The sequence below is a fragment of the Rhinatrema bivittatum genome, chromosome 1, assembly GCF_901001135.1.
Source record: "Rhinatrema bivittatum chromosome 1, aRhiBiv1.1, whole genome shotgun sequence".
NCBI lineage: Eukaryota > Metazoa > Chordata > Amphibia > Gymnophiona > Rhinatrematidae > Rhinatrema > Rhinatrema bivittatum.
The window spans coordinates 143,798,655-143,824,636 of NC_042615.1; the positions used below are offsets into that span (position 1 = coordinate 143,798,655).

At 46.2% G+C, this 25,982-nt stretch overlaps 1 protein-coding gene across 3 annotated transcripts in view; it reads left to right on the plus strand.

Moving 5' to 3' along the window:
* The first annotated feature begins 14,819 nt into the window (after window positions 1–14,819).
* FRYL (FRY like transcription coactivator) overlaps window positions 14,820–25,982 on the plus strand; it is a 978,233-nt gene continuing 967,070 nt past the window's right edge. For all 3 annotated transcript variants that reach the window (XM_029588005.1, XM_029588013.1, XM_029587996.1), the window contains exon 1: window positions 14,820–14,991. The gene's annotated coding sequence lies outside the window, so the exon portion shown is untranslated. The remainder of the gene's footprint in view (window positions 14,992–25,982) is intronic.

Consider the following 25,982-nt stretch of genomic DNA (forward strand, 5'->3'; position numbering starts at 1 on the left):
TGGCGTGAACCTCGGGGACGTCCCCCTTGAGTGACATCACTCTTTTTTTAGTTCTCGAATACGCCTTGACTATGGGGGCCCCCCATGGCCTTATACACAATGACCCATATCCCAGATGGGTTTATAGGATGGTGTGCGGTTTGCACTAATTTTCTAGTTCTTTTCACATTTTTTCTACCGAATTTTTTGTCCCTTCTGAGTTTTGCTAAGATCGATAGGAGGGAGGGGGGTGGGGAAGAGGGGTGTCTATTCTTTTGGTGCTGCTTAGTACTACTTATTTATTACTATGTTTGTCACTGAAAGGTGATCAGCTATAGTCAAATGTTTTGGGTTCATTACCAACCTATTGGAGCCTCTTGGGAGGGAGACCTAGGCTGGGAGGTCTCTTTTCCTTTGTGTTAATCCTGTGTACTTTTTTCATTATTCTCTACAATTTTTTATTTTGGGTAAAGAATTGAAATATATATCTTGGAATGTTTGTGGCATAGGCTCTGTAGTGAAATGATATAAACTATTGCCGGCCTTGAGCTGTATGCATGCGGATATTGAAATGCTGCAGGAAACACATCTTATAGATTTTGAGCACAACAAATTAAAGAAGAACTGGGTGGACAATGTTTTCTATGCCTCTGCTACCTCCCATAGAGCAGGGGTTGCTATTCTCCTCCATAAGTCCTTATTTGGGAGGAAACTTACTGGGTAGTGTTTATGACCCTAATAGCTATTCCAAAAAATGTTTTTGCTAAAATTATTGAAATTGTCTCTCAGTATTCCCATGTCCCAATTCTGTTGGGGGGAGATTTCAGTGTGGTAGCGGATCCTTCCATAGATCGGATACTGGCTAAGCCACAGACGTGTCAGGATTTGAGGCAGAGCATACCTTATTTGTGTGACCAGCTCTCTTTGGTGGACGTCTGGAGATTTCTTCATTCCCTTGATTTAGATTTCACTCACTTTTCTAGAGCACATCATACTAAATTCTGGATAGACTATCTGCTTCTATCTGCAACATTCTCCTCTAAAGTTGTAAATTCTTCTCTAAAGTTATAAGTCTGTTTGAAATTTCTGATCATGCCCTCGTGTGGCTCCAGCTGGAGGGCTTACAGGACACTAACACACCTGGTTCTTGGAAATTACCATCCTATTTGTATCATGATTCGGAATTTCAAATTTATTTGATACAGAAATGGAAGGAGTTTGAATGCTTTAATGAAGCACACAAACAAGACCCATTATTATTTTGGGAAACAACGAAAGCCGTACTATGGGGCGAAATTATTGCCTATACCATCTGGCGAAAGTTAAGATCTAGGGAGATCCTTGGTTTGGAAAAACAAGTACAGATTGATAGGAGATGGTTCACCTCTGATCCCACTCCTGACAAATTGAGGTTCCTCAACACACAAGCTGCTTTGAACATCAGCAAACAAAAAAAAGTCTGTTATATTACAAATATACATTTTTCCTTTATAGCAATAAAGCTGGGAAAATGTTAGCCAATGCAGTATGACAGTGGCATGGTAAAACCTACATAGTAGCTCTGAGAACGAGGATTGGAGGTATCATTAGGTATAATACACAGATTGGGAATCTGTAAAATTTTGCAAGACTCTCTATGCTCGGGAGCCCAATAATGTTTTTGTATCTATTAAGAAAGCTGAGCATTGGATGGGAGGAGCAATCTGAATGAATGACTCCTAAGAAGGAGGAGTCAACTACCTTGTAGTGTCTCAGATACTGTTATATATTCCGCTATGCTGGGAGATAGCAATCTGTTATGAATCTGAGATAGTAGTGGTGAATCCCTGAGCTGGTGGCAGATGACCATGCCCCCAGGAGGATATCCTGAGAGGGACCACTGGCTAGGCTTGAGTATGGAGACAGACACACATTATTTCTTTTATTAGACAGGTTTTTGGAAACCACCAGAGGTGGCAGTAGTGAGCTGATATGCCCAGCAGACTGTAGTCCCTCAGGCACTGGAACCGCGATCCAGGATGGCTAAGCTGTTGAGAAACTGTAGAAAGTGAATAGGTAGAGTAGACAAGGTTCATGAACAGAACTAGATGACAAAACTCACATAAGGTCTCAAGGAAGCTCAGGAGCTGGAAAGGTTTAGGCCCTCGAGGAGCGAGTACCTGGTTCCAGGGAAAGCTCTGAGAGAGCGATGGTAACTCACAATTGTTTGTAGCAGCAATAGCTTCCAGGCAGAAGAGAATCTTCAGAGTGTCTAGGAACATGGGCCCTCGAGGAGCGAGTACCGGTTCCTATCTGTAATCTGAAAGTAAAGAAAAAGAGCGAGGCTCCAGAGGAGTGGGTACCTCTGGTAAGTCTGAGGAGGCACAGTAGCTTGGAGGAAACATAGCCGAATCCGTATCTGAATCCTCTCCTTGCTAACTCAGTTAGATAGTGAATTAGAGACCTTTAAATATTGGAAGCGGATGACGTCATCACAGGGGAACGCCCCAGAGGTTCGTGCCCTTGCTGGTACTTCAATCACAGCGCGCGCGTGCCCTAGGTCATCAGGCAACATGGTGGATCTGCAACGTCGAGCCGGTCCGGGGACGCCGGAGGGAGACGGCATGGAGACGCCGCGGCAGCCAGCCGTCCATCAGACCCGGAGGGAGTCGCCACAGAGGTAAAGAGGGTGGAGTGAGGGCATCGAGCAGCAACGGACGTAACAAATGTGCATGAAGTTAGCAAATATTTAGTGGATATTCTACTCCCCCAACTTCAGGAGCAAGATCTAAATTCCCTGAATGCCCCTCTTTCTCTGACAGAGCTACACTTCCTAATTTCGAGTTCACCGTTACACAAGGCTCCTGGTCTCGATGGTATGACTAATTAATTTTATAAACTTCTGGTTGATCAGGTTTGTCTTCCCTTGGGAAACATTTTGATGCTCTGTTGGAAACAGGACAGTTTTATCAAGGGACTAACCTAGCTAACACTGTGATTGCCTAGTTCATACAGGCCAATCTCTTTATTAAATTTTGATGTAAAGTTGCTAGCTAAGATCTTGGCTGATCAACTGGCCAAAATACTGCCCATTTTGGTATCCCCAGAACAAGTTGGCTTCATTAAAGGGCGGTATGCATCTACCAATTTTTGGAAGGTGTTGGCTTCCATGGAGCATTCTATACACCATTCCATGAACTTCCTTCTCATTAGTTCTGATGCCATAAAGGCATTCGATAGGGTCAACTGGGAATATCGCTTTGCAGTTCTGCAGACATATGGCTTTCAAAGTCCATTTTTATGGTATATCCAAATATTGTACACCAATCCCAGCGCGAGAATTTTGGTTAATGGGGGATCCATGGAGAATTTTAGTTTACACTGAGTTACTGTTATAATTAGTGAGGTTTGGTGGACCCTTGGACACTGTGGCAGCTGACCACGCCCACAGGGGGAAGTCCCGTGAGGGGCCACAGGTCAGGCTCAGCTTAGGACACACAAACACAGAGATTGATCTTTTATTAGACAATGTGATGAAGCCACCAGAGGTGGCAGTAGTGAGCAGCAGAAGTAGCCAGCCTGGGCTAGTATCCCTCAGGCGCTGGAACAGCGACTCCTCTGGTAGCAGTGCTGTAGTGGAAAGAACTGAGAATAATGAGTACAGTGCAATATGCACAAAGCCCCAGTATGGAGAACCCCAGGATAGAGAGAGCAGGCCCTCGAGGAGCGAGAACCTGATCCCTGAGAGCTGAGAGGCTTGAAGATAATGTACTCACACAGCGGTTCCACATAGGAGATGGCACTAGGGCTGGAACGGAGGCAGGCCCTCGAGGAGCGAGTACCTGGTTCCAGGGAACAACTCTGAGGTGAAGATGGTAGTACTCACTTGTGTTGAAGATAGCGAATCCTTCCAGGCAGAAGAGAAGGTAGGAGGAGGCAGAGAGTCAGGGAATATGGGCCCTCGAGGAGCGAGTACCGGTTTCCTGATAGCGACCTGAAAAGCAAGTGAGGCCCCCGAGGAGCGGGTACCCCGTTAGCGTTAAGAGTCCAATGGAAAATTGGAGAGGCAGAGTAGCTGGGTACGGAGAGCGAATCCCATCCGTAAGATTCCCCTTGCTAACTCAAAGGCTAGCAAACATCGTAAGCTTTAAATATCCGGGCAGCGTGATGTCATCACAGGGGGATGCCCCTGAGGTTCGCGCCAAGTAGGAAATAAGAGTGAGGGCCACGCAGCGTGCACGCCCTAAGGTACCAGCAGAGCATGGCTGGAGGCAGCGCCCAAGCCGGTCCGGGGACGCCGGAGAGGACGGCAGGCAGACGCCGCGGCAGCCAGGCGTCCATCCATAGCGAGAGGAGGTGCAAAGAAAGAAAGGTAGGCGGAGTGAAGCCGTCGGGAAGGGACGGTTGCAACAGGTACCCAGCAACGTTGTCCCCTTATCTCCCCTACTATTTGTGTTGTCATTGGACCCCTTTATAAGAAAGATTTTGCGAGATGACCGAATTGAGGGTATTAGCATTGGGAAGCACACCTTTAAAGTTCCTGCTTTTTCTTCCTTGTTCACATAGCTAGACCACAAATCACTTTGTCTGTTTTGTTATCTGAACCGGCTCTTTTTTTTTTTTAATAGTTTAATGTATATTAAACATGACAAATAAACTACAGCACTGGGTAAACATACAGTTCCGTGACAATAAATCATGCTGCAACACATTGTTATTAACATGCTACCATGAAATAAACTTTCATACAACTGCTGCTGACTTTTCATAATTATACCCCCACCCTGTTATGTTTAAGGAAGGATGTGAACCCTGGGCTGAGATGAGAGTTGTCACTGCTCACAGGGAGGAGCCCTGTGAGCCTCTCTGTCAGCAGGCACAGTCTCAGTGGCATGGGACACAGCTAGAAGTGAAGACTTTATTATATTGGAAGGAAAAAGTAATGTCCACAGAATGGAGATAAAGTAGTACAGACCTGGGCAATGGGAATTCCTCAGAGTGAGTCACAGTTGAGAAGATCCGGTAGTGACCCGTGGAGCGGGGTACACCGTGAATCTCCTCTCATGAGTGTAGGCACCTTCAGGAGTACAGATCCGGTAGTGGCCCGCGGAGCGGGGTATGCCAAGGATGTCTGTACAGTAGATGTTGAAGAACTGGTAGCAATGCTGGAACCCGGAAGTGGCTCCTGTGGATGACGTATAGGTATTCTGTAGAGCAGGAAAGCTGAATGACTTCCACTGAAGAAATGCGGTAGTGGCCCGAGGGTCGGGGTACACCGTGTGGAATCCACAATGCAGTCTGTAAAATAGAAGTCTGTAGAGGTACTCACATTAGATGGTTCCTGGAGAGAGATAGGGATCTGAGAAGCAGATCCAGCAGCAGTCAGGCAGGAAGGCCCTCCGAGGAGTGGATAGCCGGGAACGCAGGGGAGCCCCCAAGGAGCGGGTACTCAGAGCACCCGGATGCCAAGACCGAATCAGGAATAGGATGTCCTTGAGAGTGGAGAGATCAGCAAGACGGAACTCCTTGCTAACTCGAGGAAGGAAAGGGCAGGTCAGATTAAATACACTAGCGGGTTGACGTCATCGGGCGGGGACGCCCCAGAGGTTCCCGCCATGACGTGTTCAAATGAGGCCCTTGCGTGCACACGTCTAGGTAACTATGGATCCAAGATGGCGGTCGGCAGCACCCACACTGTCCCGGGAACGCCGGCGGGGGTAAAAGCAGAGGCACCCAAGGAAACAATATTATACCACCCTCAATCCCCCCATCAATCCTGACTTAGAAATCCCAGGAAATACTAACGCCAAAGTGAACATTCATGTGTACACCTTAAACTTCCATTGTATATAGGGGCACCACATTTTCTCAAATCTGGTCACCCTATCATTACATATAGCAGTTAACTTTGCCATATAAAATACCCTATCTAATCTGGCTCACACACGTAGCATAGAAACAACCTCTCTGAATTCTCTGTGCTTACATATGGTTGAAATCACTAAATCTTGATATATTTTCACCTTGTGGCCCTTCCACATTATGGACCCAGACTTCCGGGCTGCTACAGCAATGTCCTCTTTCAAAGAGAGAAACTGTGGCTGGTTATTGCCCATAACCCTCAGCACATGGTGCGCTCTCTCCAATTTCACCAGAGGATCACCGATGTTTCTGCACATGATCCCAGAGCTTGCTCGCATATGCCAGCAACTACTTTCTTGCAGTCAGCAAATTTAGGGCTCTCTGGTATCGAAACCTTAGATTTGCTCTCCTGGACCTATTTTCCAGGTCCTCAATATGATTCAGTAATTTCAGATTTGTTTGCAAAAACTTATCTTGGGTTATCTTACAGCCAGCGAACTCTGAGGCCTGATCTTCCAGGTGGACCTCCGTATCCTCAACCCGCCTCCCCAGCTGTGTGATGTCAGATTTTATCTCGGTGAGCAGGCCTTGAATCTCAGTTTTCAGGCCCACCATATCCTTTCACAATGTTGCGTCGGAGGTGAACCCTTGGGCCGAGGTGGGGTTGACACTACCCATAGGTAAGGACCTATGAGTTCCCACCGTCGGCAGGTAGAGTGGGCTAATAGGCAGAGGCCGCTGGAGCTTCACCTATACCAGCCCTCGTTCCCCACGGGTTGAGCCTTTGGGTGCTGGGGCTGGCAGGACTTAGGTGGGCAACTGTGTGTAGTTGCAGTTGGAATGGTTCAGCCCAGAGACAGCAGGTCGTGTCTACATACTGTATCGAGACTGCCAGCACTACGGCGCTCTTCGGGGCTGTGCATGCGTCACCAGTAGAGTTTTGGCTTGGCCTTCCCTGTTCCATGGGTTGGCCTAAGGCACTGCATCATTATCCTCTACGCTGCACAGCTCCTCCCCCTCGGGATTGCCTCTCTGGGAGTACCTCCTGCACGGCCAGTCTAGCGGCCTCCCGCTCTGCGGGCCTGGCTGGCGCCTCTCCCTTCGGGGTCCCTGCCCAGGTACTGCCTCTAGCTGCTTCTCTACTGGGGTATTCTCCTGGTACCTCGGGACCTCTCCATAACCTTCACCCAGAGCTCCCCGCTGTGTTGACCTTGCCTCCCAATGGTGCAGACCTGTGGGGCCCTCCCCCACAGGTGGTAACAACTCACATCTCGGGCCAAGGGACCACATACCCACAAACCATAACACACATATGGAATTTCTACCCATATAGATTCTACTGAGCATTTAGTCTCTTGTATGATCTTTATCCTGTTGGACTCAATACCCCTCCCAGACATAAGTGCTACATCTCCACCAAGTTGATCCTCCCTATCATTGCGGTATAATTTGTACCCTGATATAGTGCTGTCCCATTAGTTATACTCCTTCTACCAGGTCTCTGAGATGCCAGTTATATCTATCTCATTATTTACTGCTATACATTCTAACTTTCCCATCTTCTTATACTTTTGGCATTGGCGTACAGACATTTCAAAGTGCGTTTTTTGTTTTGTATTAACAACCTTCTTTTCAGTTGATATGGATAATTGGAATTCTTTTTTTTTTTTAATTTTTTCTTTATGCATTTAACAAAACAATCACAAGATAAATTCTTGTAGGAAATTACAGAGAATATGGATATATGATTAAAGAAAATGACAATATTCTGCATAATTGTATACATATTCTCTTAAATAAGTCCTCCGAATTGAGGGGTTAGGATTACACTACCTGAAATATAATTACTTACTGAAGAAATCATACACAGTTTCAGAGAACCTATTAATTTTGTGAGGGAGTTAACACAGTACTGTTACCTGCGGGCGTCAGCGGAGCTTTCCCTATAAGAAATTGTGTAAGCTGTGGGGGATCAAAAAACATATAAGTATTATTTGCATATTTTATAATACATTTACACGGGTACTTGAGGTAAAAGGACCCCCCTATTAACAACACTTGTGGTTCAAGAGAAGGAACGCCTTCTTCTCTTCTGAGTATCCTTAGATACATCTGGAAACATCCTTATTCTACAACCTAAAAAAAACTACATTCCTTTGTCTTAAACATAATCTCAACAGCCAGTTCTTATCTGGCTCTAAGGCCAGAGTGATGAGTAAAGTGGCGGGAGTAGCTTGTTCAGTATCCGATACCTCTAATAATGCAGAGATATCTATTGGTACATCAGCTCTCAGATTTTCTTGATCCGCAAGATCTCGTTCTCCAGGTTGATCTTTAACTTTTGGCAAATAGAATATTCTCGAAAGAGGTGGAATAGCAGACTCTTCTACTTGAAGCACTTCCCGAAGATATCACCTAAAAGTCTCTCTAGGAGATACCTGAAGCAATTGCTGGAATTCTTTAGCTTAGATGATTTTTTACTTATAGGTACATGGGCTACTTTGCATTTATTGGAACCTCTCTGTTGGGTTGCCCTAACTCTCCTGTTTCATTAGTATCCTTCTAAGATACATTCCTCCGAACCAAGCACTGCTGAGTGACTGTCGGCTTTCCCCCTTGTTTTAGTTTAAAAGCTGCTCTATCTCCTTTTTGAAAATTAGCGCCAGCAGCCTGGTTCCATTTTGGTTAAGGTGGAGCCTGGCTTTCGGAAAATTCTCCTTTCCCAAAAGGTTGCCCAGTTCCTTACAAAACTGAATCCCTCTTCCCTGCACCGTCTCATCCAGCATTGAGAATCTGAGCTCTGCCTACCTCTAGGGACCTGCACGTGGAACAGGGAGCATTTCAGAGAATGCCACCCTGGAGGTCCTGGATTTCAGCTTTCTACCTAAAATCCTAAATTTGCCTTCCAGAACTTCCCTCCTACATTTACCTATGTCGTTGGTGCCCACATGTATCACAACAGCCAGCTCCACCCCAGCACTGTCTATAATCCTATGGTATCTAGGTGACGTGTGAGGTTCGCCACCTTCGCACCAAGCAGGCAAGTTACCAGGCGGTCCTCATCTTCACCACCCATCCAGCTATCTGCATTTCTAATAATTGAATCACTAACTATGATGGTCGACCTAATCCTTCCCTCCTGGGCATTAGCCCTTGGAGCCTTGTCCTCAATGCGAGAGGACAACGCATCACCTGGAGAGCAGGTCCTTGCTAAAGTATCACTTCCTGCTATATCAGGGTAATGCTCTCCAAATGGGAGACCTTTCTGATCCAAGGCAGCACCGGGGCTGCCAGACTGGATTTGGGACTTGGCTACTATATTCCTGAAGGTCTCATCAGTTTGCTTCTCTGTCTGCCTCAGTTCCTCCAGGTCTGTGTTAGGATCCCTGGCCGCAGCCGCCCGCGGCCAGGTCCCCTTACCTATGTTGGGAGGCAGCCAGCCCTGGCTCTTCTCCCTTGCCGCAGCCAATGCCGACCTCCGCCGATGTGGCCTGCCCTCGTTGTACGATATGCTGCCGGCTTGGCCTCTGTGCCCGCCTCTCTAGGCGCGCGCACGCCGTCGCCTGCAATTTAAAGGGCCCGTGATGGGAAAGTTCCCCGCAGCCCGGGAAGATGACAGCAGTCAGGGTGGGTATATTTACCCGGCCCTGACTTCAGGACTTGCTCAATAATGGGTCCTGCTCTGCTTCAAAGTGTGTTGTCTCCTGATCCTGTATTCCAGCCTTGCCTACTGCTCCTGTGTTCTAGTCCTGATCCTGATCCTGCGTTCCTGCCTTTGCTCCCTGCTTCCTGCTCCTAGGCCTGCGGACTGACTTCCTGGTTTTGGACCTGCCTGGTACACAGACTCTGCCTGACCTCCGCCAGCCTGACCTCTGTCTGGTAATCTGACTCTGCTTGACCTCCGCCTGCCCTGACCTACAGCTGTTTCTACGTATTCGCCTGTCTGTCACCCGTCCTGACCTTTGGCCTGCTTCTGATTTCATCTGTCTGCAGCCTCCCTCGACTTCTGCCTGCCCGATGCCGCTTCAGCCTCCTCCTCTGGTTTCACGCAGTGAGAGAACCACACCTAAGTCCTGCTGGCCCCGGTACCCAAGGGCTCAACCTGCGGGGAATGAGGGCTGGTAAAAGTGAAGCTCCAGTTGGGTCTTCTCAGCCTGCACCGCCTCCTGACGATGAGGACCAACAGGGGCCCTCTCCTGGTGATAGCACCAACCTCGTCTCAGCTCAAGGGTCCACATTTTCAACGGTCTGCCACTCTAGCCTCTACAGATCGGACTTGTTCCCTGAGAGCCAGGAGCTCTTTGCACAGAGTGCACTCATATGATCTCTCACCTTCGGGTAAAAAATCATACATGTGACACTCGATGCAAAAGACTGGAAAGCCCCCCTCTTGCTGCCTTCATTTTAATTTTGTTAAGTTCCTAGTTAAGTTTAAGTTCTAAGGGAATTGGAATTAGAGTACTTTAAAGTTATAGGTGTATTCACTAATTAATCTGCTAGTGACCTACAAGGGGATGATTAAACTCTCAGTAAGGGCTTGTGCAATAGTATGATTTAGAAATTAGCCTGACTGATTTTTACTGAGAAAGTGTCTCTTGCCTGGGTGGATGGGAGAGAAAGACAGACACTAGAATTAACTCCCTCTGACTTGCTTATTATCTCAGAAACACATAAACTCTAAAGAATATATCCCACTATTAAACCTCTCTCCAAACTTTTTTAAGTCCTAAGAATTTCCAAAGCTATACTTATCAATCCTCTTCAACAACCATTAAGTTGATCTTCCAGTCCTCTTTTACTTCAAAGGGTGCAGGACCTCTGGAAGCTGGGGCTGTGGAATTCGAACATGGATTGCTTGCTGTGACCTCTGGAGTCCTCTCCCGGGGGATGCTGGGAGCAGTATGCAGATGAGCCTTCTGGTCCTCTTGTTCTGACTTATGTTTGAAATGTAAGGTGAAGGTTGGCACATTGGGTCACTCTTTTTGGTCCTGTTTAAATATTCAGAAGATTTGGGAACAAGTGTATCATTATGTTGAACATGTCCTTTCTGTTAACATAGTTTATTCTGCCCCAGTCTTTGGACTTTTTAACCTGGGAGACCAACACACGGCAGTACAAAAACGGTGGGTTTCCAAGGTTTTCCTACTGGCCAGATCTGCTATTCTTGATCACTGGAGAGAAGAATCTGATCCCCCTATTATTTTCTGGAGAATCTCTACACATCAATTAATGTTGATGGAATTGATGACTGGAAAATGGAGCCTTCCAAAAGCAAAACAAAAACAATTGGACATTTGGCTATCATATATTGACTCTTTGCCTTCACGTGCTTGGAGTATGATCTTGAATACTTATTAGTCCATAGCTGGTTCTCGTCTTTGCAACTTGTTCACAATTTTGGGGTGAATGGGTGGAATGGGGGTGTGTGGGGTGGGGGTGCATTCTATGTTTACTCTTTGATGTTCCATGTGCATATTTTTATTTTTTTATTTATTTAGATTTATATTCCGCTTTTCGCACTTTTTTCAGCATTTCAAAGTGGATTACATTCAGGTACTGTAGGTATTTCCCTATCCCCAGAGGGCTTACAATCTAAGTTTGTACCTGCATATGCCTTGGGTACTCAGGAACCCGTACCCAGGTGTTCTGTTACTAAGCTTTACTGTTCAATAAACAGATTAAAATTAAAGAACTACACAGTAGAGATATTTGCACCTGAAAATTTGCAAAAATTTGCATTAAAAAGTGACACTGTGTCTTTATGTAATTATATCTTTGCTTACAGTTGACTGTAAAGCTTCTCAGTACAAATCTTATACATATATGCCATGGGCCATGACTACTGGTACAGTCAGGGCCTGAATCAAAGTATAGGTCAGGAGCAATGAGGAGGCCTTATATTTCTTTTGTAACATTTTTGACATACTTTGCTGACCCACAAAAAGGGAGGCAAGCTATTTTATGTTCCAAACTTTGCACTGGGACTTACCATCAGGAATTGTACTAATCCATAAAATTTCAGGCCCCTGAGAGGTGTTGTCAGGCTGTAGCACCTGGACAAAATGACTATTTTAGGTTGCACGGAACATGGTACTCAGAGGTGACCTCCATTCAACTGCCTCTAGCTCTCTAACCAATAGATATCCAAGTAAAAAATTTAGTACAGTTTTGTTTGAGACCTTAGAGAACATCCGTGCAAAAGTTTGTTCGATTTGGAGGAGGTTGAGCATGGACCCCTGGTCCACCTGATATGGAATGATCAAGGACTGGATCAACCTGTTCTGAAAATCTGGAGCCAGTTATCAAACCTAGCAACAGAGTAGATATGCCTGAAGGAATAGAGAAAATGAAAAGCAATTTAAGAAAACTTGAGGAATGGTCGAAGGTTTGGCAGCTGGGATTCAATGATAAGAAGTGTAGAGTCATGCATTTGGGATGCAGAAATCCAAAGGAGCTGTACATGGTGAGAGGCAAAAGTCAGATATGCATGGATTGGGATAGAGTCCTCAGGGTGATAGTTTCCAACGATTTGAAGGCGGTGAAGAAATGTGACAAAGTGGTGGCTAAGGCCAGAGGGATGCTGGGCCGCATAGAGAGGAAAAAGGACTGTTTCTCATAAAGGATAAACACAGGATTGAAGCAGTCCAGAGAAAGGTGACTAAAATGGTGGGGAACTCATAACCAAGATTTATGAGATGAGACTGAAGGACCTAAATATGTATACACTACAGGAGAGGAGAGACAAGAGTGATATGAATATCTGAAAGGTATTAATGGAATTTTTCAATGGAAAGAAAAGTATAGAACAAGGGGGTCATAAAATGAAGTTCCAAAGGGATTGAGTCAGGACCAACATCAGGACGTATTTCCTAATGGAAAGGCTAGTGAATGTGTGGATTGCCCTCCCAGTAGAGGTAGTAAGGACAAGGACAGTAAGGACAGTAAAACAACATGGGATAAGCACAGTGGATAAATGATGAAGACGAAGAAAAAGGTAACCTGTGTTGATGTTGAAGTAATTTTGTGTTACTTTTGCTGAGGATGTATTTAGAGGTTAGGCTGTATGGATTCAGAGTTCTCACCCAGACACAGACTAGTTTAAAGGCCACAGGCCAACCTCTGCGTGAGCTCCTATTTACTGTTTTGCACTGTGAAATGTTTACGAACAGGCAAAAGTCTGTTTATTTTAGTTATTCCAGTAGGTCTATGATGAGAAAGTAAGCAATTAACTTATACTAAAGCCTGAGAGTGAAGGCCACACCGCTGCATCTGAGATTGATAAGCACTTAGAGGGAGGGAACATCACTGCTTTTTCCAAGCATTTTAGTGTATATGGAGTAATAACAGCGAGAGAGAGACGGAGAGCGGGCCTCCAGACGTGATAGCACAGGCTGATCCTCTGGAAACATGTAAGCTTTTTATATATATTTAGCAATTGTGATTATCTACCATTACTTCTTCTGTAGGATCTGATTTTTATTTGTTCTATCCTTGTATTGCTCAAATAAACATACTTTCCTAAGTACCTGAAACCGTATGTACTGAATCAAATGAGGCCCTGAGATAAAAACAGGCAAAAGGAGCACTAGGGACACTAGCGCGTCCCTAGCACCTCTTTTTGGACCAGAGCGGCGGCTCTCAGCGGGTTTGACAGCCGACACTCAATTTTGCCGGCGTCGGTTCTCGAGCCCGCCGACTGCCACGGGCTCGGAAACCGGATGCCGGCAAAATTGAGTGTCCGGTTTACTGCTTTTCTGTGCACTTTCCTGGTGCCTGAAGAAATTAGCGCCTACCTTTGGGTAGGCACTAATTTCTGAAAGCAAAATGTGCGGCTTGGCTGCACATTTTGTTTTCTGAATCGCGCGGGAATACCTAATAGGGCCATCAACATGCATTTGCATGTTGCGGGCGCTACTAGGTTCAGTGGGTTGGATGCATGTTTTCAGCCCCTTACTGAATAAGGGGTAACGCTAGCGCGTCGAAAACACGCGTCCAATGGCGGGTTAACAGTGCGCTCTGTCGGAGCGCACTGTACTGTATTGGCCCTTGTGTGTGGCTATTTGTGTAGGGAATAAGCTCCTGGGTTCAAGCCCCCAGGTATAAACCCAGTAATTGTGTGTGGCTATTTGTGTAGGGAATAAGCTCCTGGGTTCAAGCCCCCAGGTATAATCCCAGTAATTGTGTGTGGCTATTTGTGTAGGAAATAAGCTCCTGGGTTCAAGCCCCCAGGTAATTGTGTGTGTATACCGGGTAAGCCCCCGAGGTAGTCCTGTGTGCATGCAGGCGTTAAGCCCCCCAGGTAAACCCCAGTGTAGACCTCAGTGAGATTAGCCCCCCAGGTCAGAACCCCTGGGCAGAATTCCAGTGTGCACGGTCTGAACCTGGAACAGTTGACTAGGGGTAACCTGCACAGAGCAACAATAACCTTATGAATAAACAAAAACAGCTTGCTGGGAAGACTAGATGGACCCTCGAGTCTTTTTCTGCTAACATATACAATGTAACTGTGGATGTATGCAGTGTAGAACAATGGTGATAAAAGAATTCAGGTATAATTTATCTTTGATTTAAAGCATTTACAATCTCAACTGCGTACCCGAGGCAACGGAAGTTAATGTAATTTGCCCAAGGTCATGAGGTATATAAACGGGAAGAAGTCAGGTTGAACCCTAAGTTTCCCATCATCCAGGCAGACCAATCCGCCCAGCGCCAGCAGCGGTCCAGATGTCCAAGACAGTCACATTAACAGGCAACATTAACAGCTATTGAGGGCTGTTTTTTTTTATTTTACAGGCATTTTTTTCTGCAAAGGGTTTTTAACCAAGCTGCCGCCGACAATTCGTCACCACACTTTTCCTCCTTACTTCTACATTCATCTCTCATCAATACCGTAGAAATGCAAGACAAGATTAGAAGGGGGCGGGACGTTGTTGTTGCTGCGCGCATGGGCACCAGCAGAGAAACGTCACAAGCCGCCTGCCGGTGAGAACCTCCTGGAATCTAACGGCCCCTTCCGGTCTGGCGGGTGCCTACTAATGCTGCGCATGCGCTTTGTGGCGGCCGCTGCTCCTATCTGAGGCACGGTGAACTGTAGTCTTTTCTAGCTGTGGACTGCAAGCGCGATTTGTGTTTAGGAGCAACATTGAGCTCGCAGAAAATAATTGCTTGGTGGTAAGAAATTTAACTATTTTATTGCAGATAATAGATTTAAAAAAATCGTGACTATTATGTGCCATGCTATGAATGTGCGCATCGTGCTGCCGGAACGCTGTTGGGGAGGGAAAGGGGTGGGTGGGGTGCGGCAGCTGACTGAGGCTGGTCGGAGATGGAAGGCCTGAGGCGTTGGTGAAGGATAAGGCACGTAGAAATTATTGTGAGAGCAGCGGGCTCGGAAGCTGCTCTGAGCGATGGGTCCTGGGGTTGAACCGAGGCTCGGTTCTTGAGCTCACGGTGATGGGATGTAACTGGTGGCCTGGGGTTGCCATGGAAACATGAAGCCCGAGGATGGCGTCGTGGTTCTGTGGGTCCAGAGGTACTGAAGCTTAGATGTAGTTTTTTTTTTGTTTTTAGGGGGGGCGGTGTCTTCCCCCCCCCCCCCCCCCCCCCCCAATGCTTCAGGTGCTTGTACTAACTTGGCCGTCCGTTGATTCTTCCCTTCCCCACCTGTATGCCCTTCTTTACCCGTTGCATCTGCATCTCCCTCTCCCTCCAAATACGCTTATGCACTCCAACTCCCTTGATAAAGTTATTGCGTGTCTCAGAGTTTGGGTATTGCCAGTGAAGCTGGTTTCACTTGCTGAACCTTTCTTAACCCATTATCTCCCAGTGTCCTTTTTTTTAGAGGATAGCTTCTTAAAAAACTGGGGGCATAATAGTTTAAAATAAGCAGGTGCATGCTGGAATGCAGTAACTTTAGCTTTTTTTTTTTTTTTAGAATTGGAGGCCCCTAGATCTTGTGTAAGTTTGGAGATATGCCCATGCATTTGAAAGGTAGAATAATAGTATTAGAGTTTTGAAGGAAAACAAGTTCTTGACGGGCAGTTGTAGCTTGATTATTGGGAGAATTGGGTGACTGTTTTGTCCATAAGATAACATCTGCTGAAAAGGATATTTTATTAATCACCGATTCAAAATGAATTACTTGGTCATATAGGTTGCTTTGTGGTAGAAAAGCTAGGAGCAACACTTAAAACCCAATGTGAGACTTTAAATCAACTTTATCATTCATGTCTCTTAGTTCAGGTCATGGTTTCCTTCGTGTTTTAATACATAGGTGTCACCTAAACTGAATGGTATTGTGATTGCTTTATTAGTCCATGAGAATATGTAATAAGGGTTAACAAACAAGTTGTAAGTGATACTTTTATTGGACTAATTTAAACTAGTAACAGATGTATTGTTAGTCCAATAAAAAGGTATCACAACTTATTTGTTGACCCTACTTGAATTGCACAGAATGTATTTTCACTACCTGTAATTTACATCTTTGAGGCAGGCTGGTTGAAAGTGCTAGCTGTAAATAGGTAAATCCTTGAATCTGAGATTCCATCTACCAGGCCCCTTTTCTTTCTCAGATATCACAGGGAGATAATTTTTATAGAATAATTAGTTCTCTTTATTGTTAGGAGCTTGTCAGTTACAGCCCATGTTTACAGAAAGAAAGGCTAGATGGCAGAAACAGAGATGCAGAAAAGCACGGGAAGCAAAAGAAAAGGTGGGGACACTACCCTGTCTTTATTTTATACACAGGAACAAATAACAAGTTTACATAGTCTCCTCATTATTAAAAGTTTTCCGTACATGCTAATAAGTTTTGCTATGATCATATCTGATGACATCTCGATATTGATTAAAAATTGCTCAACAAATTTTTCTGTTTGGTGTTCACTGAGGAAAGGTAAGAGCAGGACCACAGAAATTGAGCACAAATAGCACATAGGATTAGAAGTGAGGTAAATCTCAAAACAGTTTTCAGGAAAATGTTTTTAAGGAGTTTACTAAGTAAAGTGATAAAGCCGGATGGGATACCTACCAGGGTTTTAAGGGATCTTAGAGAAGTTCTGGCAGCACTGCTGGCTGACCTTTTCAGTGCTTTAAATTTTTATTTTTTATATTCTACATTTTTTGTGATACTTCAAAGCAAATTACATTCAGGTATTATATTTCCTTATCCCTGGAGGGCTTACAGTCCAAGGGCCTTATTTACTAATGGGCCGATACAGTAAAGTCTGCAGGAGAACGGGGGAACGCCTGCTCTCCCAGTGCGCGCACAGGCCACTCTCCTATGCGCGCAATTCTCTATTCAAATGAGGCCCGGTGGTAAAAACAGGAAAAGGAGGCGGCTGTCAGCGGGTTTGAGTGTCCGGTTTTTGACCCGACAGCCGCGGGCTGACTTCAAAAATTTTTTTTTTTTTACTTTTCGAAACTTTCGGGACCTCCAACTTAATATCGCCATGATATTAAGTTGGAGGGTGCACAGAACATCAGTTTTTACTGCTTTTCTGTGCACTTTCCCGGTGCCCGAAGAAATTAGCGCCTACCTTTGGGTAGGCGCTAATTTCTGAAAGCAAAATGTGCGGCTTTGCTGCACATTTTGTTTTCTGAATTGTGCGGGAATACGTAATAGGGCCATCAACATGCATTTGCATGTTGCGGGCGCTATTAGGTTCGGCGGGTTGGACGTGCGTTTTCGGCCCCTTACTGAATAAGGGGGTAACGCTAGCGCATGAAACGCGCGTCCAATGGCGGGTTAACAGTGCGCTCCGTCAGAGCGCACTGTACTGTATCGGCCCGTAAGTCTTTTTCACATAGGCCTTAGTAAATCAGGCTCTAAGTTTGCTTCTGAGGCAATAAAGATTGAAGAGACTTGCTCAAGGACACAAGGAATGTCACTGGGCTTCTCTGGTTCGCAGCCAGCTTTAAAACCACTAAGCTTCTATTCCACTCCATTCTACTTTTTTAGAATTGGGAATAGTTCCGGAGGTCTGGAGACAGGTGGATGTGGTTCCTTGTCACAAAAGTGGGCATAAGATAGAGGATGGGAACTACACAAGCTAAGTAGTTTGAACTTTGTGATAAATAAATTAATGGAATTGCTGTTTAAAAAAAAAAAAAGACTCCATTGGATTAAAAGATCTGAGGCAGCATGGTTTTTCCAGAGGTAGCTCTTGTCAGATAAATTTGATCAATATTTTTGACTAGGTGACTAGAGTTAAATCAGGGGAGAGTGTTTAGATGTAGTGTACTTGGATTTTAATAAGGCCTTTAACATGGTTCCACATAAGTGACTTATAAATAATCTGAGTACCCTTGGTATGGACCCTAAATTAACTGACTGGGTTAGAAATTGGTTGAATGGGAGGTAACAAAGGGTAGTGGTAAACAGATTTCTCTTCATGGAGACAGATGTTAGTGGTGTGCTGCAGGGATCAGTGGACTCTTTTAGCAACATTTTTGTAAGTGATAGTTCTTCTGCAATATTGGGAAAGGTTATCTCTTTTTTTGCAGATGATACCAAAATCTTCAGCAGGGTAGACTGCTAGTAAGGTACGGAAAGCTTGAGGAATGGTAATTTGGCAGCTTAATATTTAATGCTGGAAAATGCAGAGTTGTGCATTTGGCTGTAAAAACCCAAGGGAGCAGTACAGTTTATGTGGCAAAATTCTTGCATGCACAAATTGAAAGCAAGATTTGAGTGTGATCATATCTGATTATCTTAAGGTGATGACAAAAGACAGAAAGATGCATGAGTGCATAGGGAGAGGAATGGTCAGCAGAAAAAGGTGATATTGCCCCTCAAGTTCTTGATGAGATCCTATTTGAAATACAGTGTACCAGATCTGGAGATTGCACCTTCAAAAGGATGTAAACAGGGTTGAGTCAGTCCAGAGGGTGGCTATTAAAATGGTCAGAGATCTTCGATTGTAAAGCATATGGCGAGAGACTTAAAGTTCTAAACATGTATACCCTGAGATATACAGAGGAAAGACAAGATAGGGGAGATATGCTAGAAACATTTAAATACCTTAGAGGTATCAAAGCACAGGAGGTGCTTCTCTTTCAATGGAAAGGAGAGGCTGGAGCAAGGGCTCATGGGTTAAGGGTAGACTCTGCAGTAATATAATGAAGTATTTTCGCTTAGAATGGGTGGTGAATGGATAGAACAGCCTCCCTAGTAGAGGTATGTAGGCAAGGACACTATCTGAATTCAAGAAAGCATGGGACAAGCACAGGAGATCTGAGGGAGTGGTAGGAGTTGTAGAACTGAGCACTTGCATGGATGGACAGGCTAGATAGATCATATGGTCTTTTTCTGCCCAAAGTTTCTATAGTCATCTCAAAATTACTTAGTCTATGGTGCCATCTAATGGATGAAAACTTGGCACAAATCCAAAAGTTATTGCATTTTTTTTCCTGACTTTGCCTATATCTTACCGTTAACACAGTGGAATTATTGTTTTGTTATATCTGTATGTATAGTCCCTCTGTTTTGTCCCATGTTTATGTAACCCTTTCTTCTCAGCTGAGGCTCTGCAGGTGAAAAGAGGTAGAGGAGAGAAAAAAGGACCGGTTTATTAATAGCACCCTTCTCACTTTTACCAGGGTTCTTCATGATGGAATTTTGGCTGTAGATTTCTGTGTTTTTCAACAGGAGAACTAATCCAATTATATATCTCCTTTGTATGCTTATTACTTCTGTGCATGCAGTGATCAGGGCACTTGGCAACAATACAAATAAATCAGTAAAAATTGCAGTAGATGGGTTATTTTCGCATTAGTATACGTATGCATGGATTAACACAACTATTTACACAAAATATGATGTAGAACTCTCTACTAGCGTTGGATTATTTAAACTTGAAATTGTGTAATGTTGCTAAGCTCCATTTCTTGGTTCTGTAGGTGACTTTCTGATCAGTATGTGTGCAAGTTTTGCAAATGCAGTTCTGTGTTCAAGTTGAATAGTTTCCTGTAGGGGTGAAACTTCAAACAGCAGTGGGATTGAGCAACTCCTTCTTACAGCTTGCAAGATCCCTCCACAGGTTTTTATCCAGAGTTCTCTCCATTAGCTCTAGAAATGAGGTCTGCTGCAGTTGTCTGATTATAGTAACAAAGTCTCAGGCACGCGAGACCCTAGTGATGACTGCAAGTTTTGTAGAAGTTTTAAAGGGATTTGCTGCTGCTTCTGTTTCTATAATGCTACTTGATATACACAGTGCTGTACAAAATCTTAAGAGACAGTTCCTGCTGAGTAGGTTACAATCTAATCAAGGCAAACATACAGGGAAAAAGAAACTGGGGGAATTTAATTTAAGAAAATTTCCTCTTACAGCTTTTAATGTTTAACCAGTTGGGTTAAAATTTAAAAGCAGCTGCAAAAAGGTGGGTTTTCAGATGGGATTTAAATAAGGCAAGAGAGGCAGCATGATGAACCATCTTAAGTCTATTCTAAGCGTATGGTGCAGCCAGGTGGAAAGCATTGAGTTGGGAATTGGTGATAAAGAGAAAAGCATAGATAGGAGTGACTTGCTTGAGCGGAGTGCACAAGGATGTGTGTTGAGAGATAAGAGAGGAGAGGTAGTGGTAGTGAGGAGGTGAAGGCTCTCTTAGGTGAGTAAGAAGAGCTTGAACTGTATGTGAGAGTGGATAGGAGCCAATGTAATGACTCAGAGGGGTTATGTGGGTGTAGCAATTTTGGTGAAAGATAAGTTATGCAGCTGAATTTTGGGTAGTTGTAGTGGAGAGAGATGGCTTATTAGGAGTCCTGTGAGGAGCAGGTTGCAATTGTCTGTGAGAGGTGATGAGAGAGTGGCTAAGGGTTCTTTCTCAGAAAACATCGCTAGCATTTTCTCAAGAATGACCTACAGGTTTTAAGATAATGTTTTTCAAAATAGTGAGGGGATGAGGTGGAGGAGTGGCTATTATAACTAGGGGAGAGGAAATTACCCAACGTCTGGGGCTACTTGATCTTCTCAATTGTGAATATCTATCTGTGGGAAAGATAAAAACCAGTGGGATTATTGTTAGTGTATTCACTACAGAGTCCTCCTGTAGATAGGATAATGGATTTGATAAGAGTTCATTGGGGAGGTAGTTCTGCATTTTGTATTGGGAGATTTTAATCTCCATGCTGATGATCAAACGTGCAGTAAAGCATCAGCTTTTTTAGAAGCCGTGTGTGTGTGTGTGTGTGTGTGTGTGTGTGTGTGTGTGTGTGTGTGTGTGTGTGTGTGTGTGTGTGTGTGTAGATGGTTTGCTCATTAGGAAGGGACCCAGTAACAGCTACAGGAGAGTTTAAAAGTTGTCAGGTGGATAGTCGCTAATCCCTGATTTTTAATGAGAGAAAGTCAGAATGGATGTTTATGACTAAGGAGATACCTGTACTGTTGAAGTAAATAATATTTCTGTTTTAAATGTATCTGTTATAAGAAATTTTGGGCTACAGTATGACAGTAAGTTATCCTTTTGAAGCACAGGTTTCTTTGATGGTGAGGAGGATGTTTCTGAAGCTATGTCAGTTGAAGAAAATCCAGGGCCTGCTGAATTTTCAAGTGTTATGCACAGTGGTTCAAGCATTGGTGATGCTGGTATTAGATTATTGCAATGGGATTTTGATGGATTATTTTTTTTTTTTTTTTTTTTACTGAAACTCCTAACATCATACTACGTGGCGCATGGCAATAAGCTCATGAGTGGGGCCTAGCCCAAAAAGACTGCTCAAACCACAAGGCTGCCCACATCCTCTAAAGTCCCTCAAAGGTGGGAATGAATGTCTGATTGGCATGCTGAGCATGGAGACCAGAGGAAGGAGGAATACCTACAAAAAACCTTCCTTCTGTTTGTGGGGTTTTTTCCCTTTATCTCAGCCCATCCTGGCTAAGTACAGAATCTGTCTCCGGCTGCAGGCGGAGAGGGCATATGCCATCAATGCAGCACTCTGCATCCCTATACGTACAAGGATCAGTCCAGAGGAGTGGGTTGTGTATCCCTACCAGCAGGTGGAGTCAGAACAATTAGAACTTTGGGCACTGCTACATAATGAGTGCCACCTGCAGTCTCTCAGTATTTCTCTGACTCCAGCAGCTGGAAGACAGGCACCTGCAGTCTTAGTTAATTTTTCAGTTTAGTTAGATTTTTTTCCTCCGGGTTTTTTTCTTCAGGATTGCTTCCTGAGGTGTTAGGCACCTTCATGGGCCATCCCTCAGTCGAAGCCGGACGTGCGGGCAGGGGGGGGGGGGGTTGGTTACCTCCGTCTGGGTTTCGTCCGTCACCACTCGGAGTGTGAAGACCAGGGGCTCCTGGTTACTCACCTCCATGGCTGCTCCTTCGACCCTCTCTGCTCTACAGGACTTGGTAAAGTTTAAAAAAAAAAAAAAAGTAAAACTGAGTGAGACTTCCTCTGTGGTTTCGAGTTGAGGTGAGGAGTCTGGTTGGGACAGCCAGCCTTGCAGGCACTCCGGGGTGTTTGGCAGCCCTTTGGCCCCCTTTCCCTCTACTCCCGGGGCTCCGGGCTGCTCTGAAGGGACGGGGTGTTTTCTTCGCCGGCCAATTTTTGGCAAGGCTCACTGCGCTCGGCAGCGTAACCTGTTGCAACGGGCCTGTTGGCATTTTTTTCTATTTTTTCCATTCCTCCCCTCAGCTCCTGGGCCACGTGGCTGCGCGGTTTTTTTCAAGGGGCCCTCGCTTTCTCTCTGCGCTCTGTCAGGCGTGTGGGCGCGAAGGCAGAATTTAGTTTTGTTTTTTTCCCTCCCTTATCCTTTCTAGGGATGGAGAGTTCGTCGGGCCCTGAGCCCTTCCCCTGGGATGGGGGGGGGGGGGTCTTCAAGTCGAGGCTCAAGGGAGGAGGGATCCCTTCCAGTCTTAGCCCTTGTGGCGGAGGACAGCGCTGGGGGACTGGGTGAACCGGCTCCTCAGGATCCCATTCCGGCAGATGGAGACCCGGAGGGGTTTTCGCCGGAGTTTGTATTGTTAATGCAACAGGCTTTCCTGGCCAGAAAGCAGGAGGGCTTCAGGAGGCAAATTCAGTCAGTGGGTCTTTCCGAGCCACCATTCAAAAAGGGTCGACTCTAGGAACAGCAGGCCCGCGGGGGAAGTGATGGCCGCAGACCCCTCCCCCACCCTCCGGAGTTCCGGATCCGGGTTTGGCGCAGGTTCCGGATTTGGTTCCTGATGTTGGGGGACCCTGATCAAGATGCTGCAGATGATGATGATTTGCCACCCACAGAAGGGGATGATCCCAGCGTGGTCCGCTGTTTTAAGCGGGAGTAACTACGATCCCTTATTCCCCAGGTGTTGGAAGTTCTGGGGCTTAAGATCTCCCAGGAAGAATCAGATAGTGATGGGGTTAATCCGGTTCTTGACTGAATATGGGGGCCCACTTCGTCCTTTCCACTGCCTAAAAAGGTTCGCAAGCTGGTAACCTGTGAGTGGGACGCACCAGACGCAGGGCTCAAGGTGGGCAGAGCTATGGCCAAGCTCTATCCTCTTTCAACAGATGTCTTGGATCTTCTGAAAATTCCGAAGGTGGATGCGGTGGTTTTGGCTGTGACAAAGATGACCACTATTCTGGTAGCGGGTGCTGCCGCTTTAAAAGATATGCAGGACCGTAAGCTGGAGATCCAGTTGAAGCGAGTCTTTGAAGTGGCTGCATTGCGTCTTCGGGCCACGATCTGCGCCAGCCTCATGCAGAGGGCATGTTTGTGCTGGGTTCAGGCCTCTAACACCACTACAGGAGCTGGCAGTGGTGCCGCCTTGGGGGGCGCTCGTTTGGAGGCTGGCATCGCATATGTAGCAGATGCGCATTACGACCTAGTGCGAACTTTAGTGCGCAGCATAGTTTCTGTAGTGACTGCACGCCGACTGCTATGGCTGCGCAATTTTTCAGCGGATTTGTCTTCAAAATCTCAGCTGTGTAACCTCCTGTTTAAGGGTAAGCTCCTGTTCGGTGAGGAACTGGAGCAGCTGGTAAAGCTACTTGGAGAATCTAAGGGGCATAAGTTGCCAGAAGATAAAAGGCCCACCAGAAAGGTGTTTCCTTCGCGGTCGCGTTTTCGGGATTCACGCCAATTTCGTTCCAGCAGGTATTCCTCGCTTTCCACGTCTAAGCAGATCTCAGGACGGTAACAGTCCTTTCGAGGGGGTCGTCGTCCTGGCTGGGATTCTGGACACCTCTGGACAAGAGGTAGTAAACCCTCCCAATGAAGCCATGAGTCCCCATTCTGTCGTCGAAGCTGTCGGGGGCAGATTGTCCAGCTTTTACATGGAATGGGCAAGGATCACCTCAGACCGTTGGGTTCTAGAGGTGATCAATGAAGGCTACGCTCTAGAGTTTTCACGTCCCGTGCAGGAGGTGTTCGTGGAGTCCCGTGTGGCCTCGCGCAGGAAGCGGTACGCGAGACCCTGCAGCACCTGATCCGGCTACAGGCCATTGTTCCGGAGGCAGAAGAGGGTCGGGGACATTACTCGGTTTACTTTGTGGTCCCCAAAAAGGAGGGCACGTTTCGTCCCATCCTAGATCTACAGAAGGTGAACCATTGTCCGAATCTCTCGCTTTCGCATGGAAACCCTGCGGACTGTACTGGCTGCTGTTCAGATGGGGGAGTTCAGTGCGTCCCTGGATCTTATGGAAGCTTATCTGCATATTCCTTTATGGCTATGTCACCAGAGGTTTCTACGCTTCAGGGTCTTGGGACAACACTTCCAGTTTCAGGCACTTCCATTTGGTCTGGCGACGGCTCCTTGAACTTTCACCAAAGTCGTGGTGGTAGCAGCCTTCCTTCGCAAGCAGGGGATCCTGGTCCATCCATACCTGGATGACTGACTGATTTGCGCCAAGACCAGGGAGGACTGTGAAAGATCGGTTCGCATGGTGATGTTCACCTTGAGATCGCTCGGATGGGTCATCAATCTTCAGAAGAGTCACCTGGAACCCACCCAAGAGCTGACCTATTTGGGAGCCCATTTCGATACCTTGCGAGGCAGAGTCTTTCTGGCGTCGGACCCGGTAGCCGGGTTGCAGAGCCAGATACAGGCACTTCTTCTCAGATAAACACCCACTATGTGGCATCATCTGAAAGTGCTGGGATCCATGGCGTCCACCTTAGACTTGGTTCCGTGGGCGTTCGCCCACTTACGTCCACTACAGCATGCGCTGTTGTCATGGTGGAGTCTGGTGTCGGAGCAGTTCCACCTACCCTTGTCTCTGCTTCCAGAGTCCAAAGCCAGTCTGTCATGGTGGCTTTTGTGTGACAATCTGGAGAAGGGGGTGGATTTGAACCCACCGAATTGGCTGAGAGTCTCCACCAATGCGAGTCTGTCAGGTTGGGGAGCTGTGTGCGACACCAGATCCACCCAAGGGCTTTGGCCTCCAACAGAGGGCTCGTGGTCCATCAATCGTCTCGAGACGAGCGGTAAGTCTTGCCCTACAAGCATTTCTACCCTGGATTTAGGGATGCATGGTTTGAGTGTTCTCTGACAATGCGGCGATGACCTACATCAACTGACAGGGTGGGACGAGAAGTCCCGCGGTGGCGCTCGAAGCATGCTTTGTTCGCTTGGGCGGAGCGTCATCTCGGGGGAATTGCCGCGTTGCATGTCGCAGGCTTGGACAACGTGCAGGCGGATTTTCTCAGCAGGCGACAACTCGACCTGGGAGTGTGGGAACTGTCTCCCGAACCATGGAACCGCATTTGTGCCAGATGGGGGGGGGGTCCCACAGTTGGATCTGATGGCAACGCAAGTGAATGCGAAGGCAGAACGCTTCTTCAGCCGTCGCAAAGAACAAGGCTCAGTCTGTCTCGACTCTCTGGTGTGCCCCTGGCCAATGGGGATTCTGTTCTATGCCTTTCCCCCCTGGCCTCTCATCGGTCGGCTTCTCTGTCGCATAGAACTCCACCCCGGAAGGGTGGTGCTGGTGGCTCCAGAGTGGCCACACTGCCCATGGTTCGCGGATCTGATTCGCTTGACCCTAGAGGGTCCTTTGCAGCTGGCTCATCTACCGCATCTACTTCGTCAAGGTCCCATCTTTTCGAGGATAGCTTCTCTCTCGTGGCTTGGCTTTTGAGAGGCGACGATTACGATTGAGTGGTTATTCTGAACAAGTTATTTCCATTCTGTTGCAGGCAAGACATCCTTCCACTTCCCTGGCCTATGTGAGGGTATGG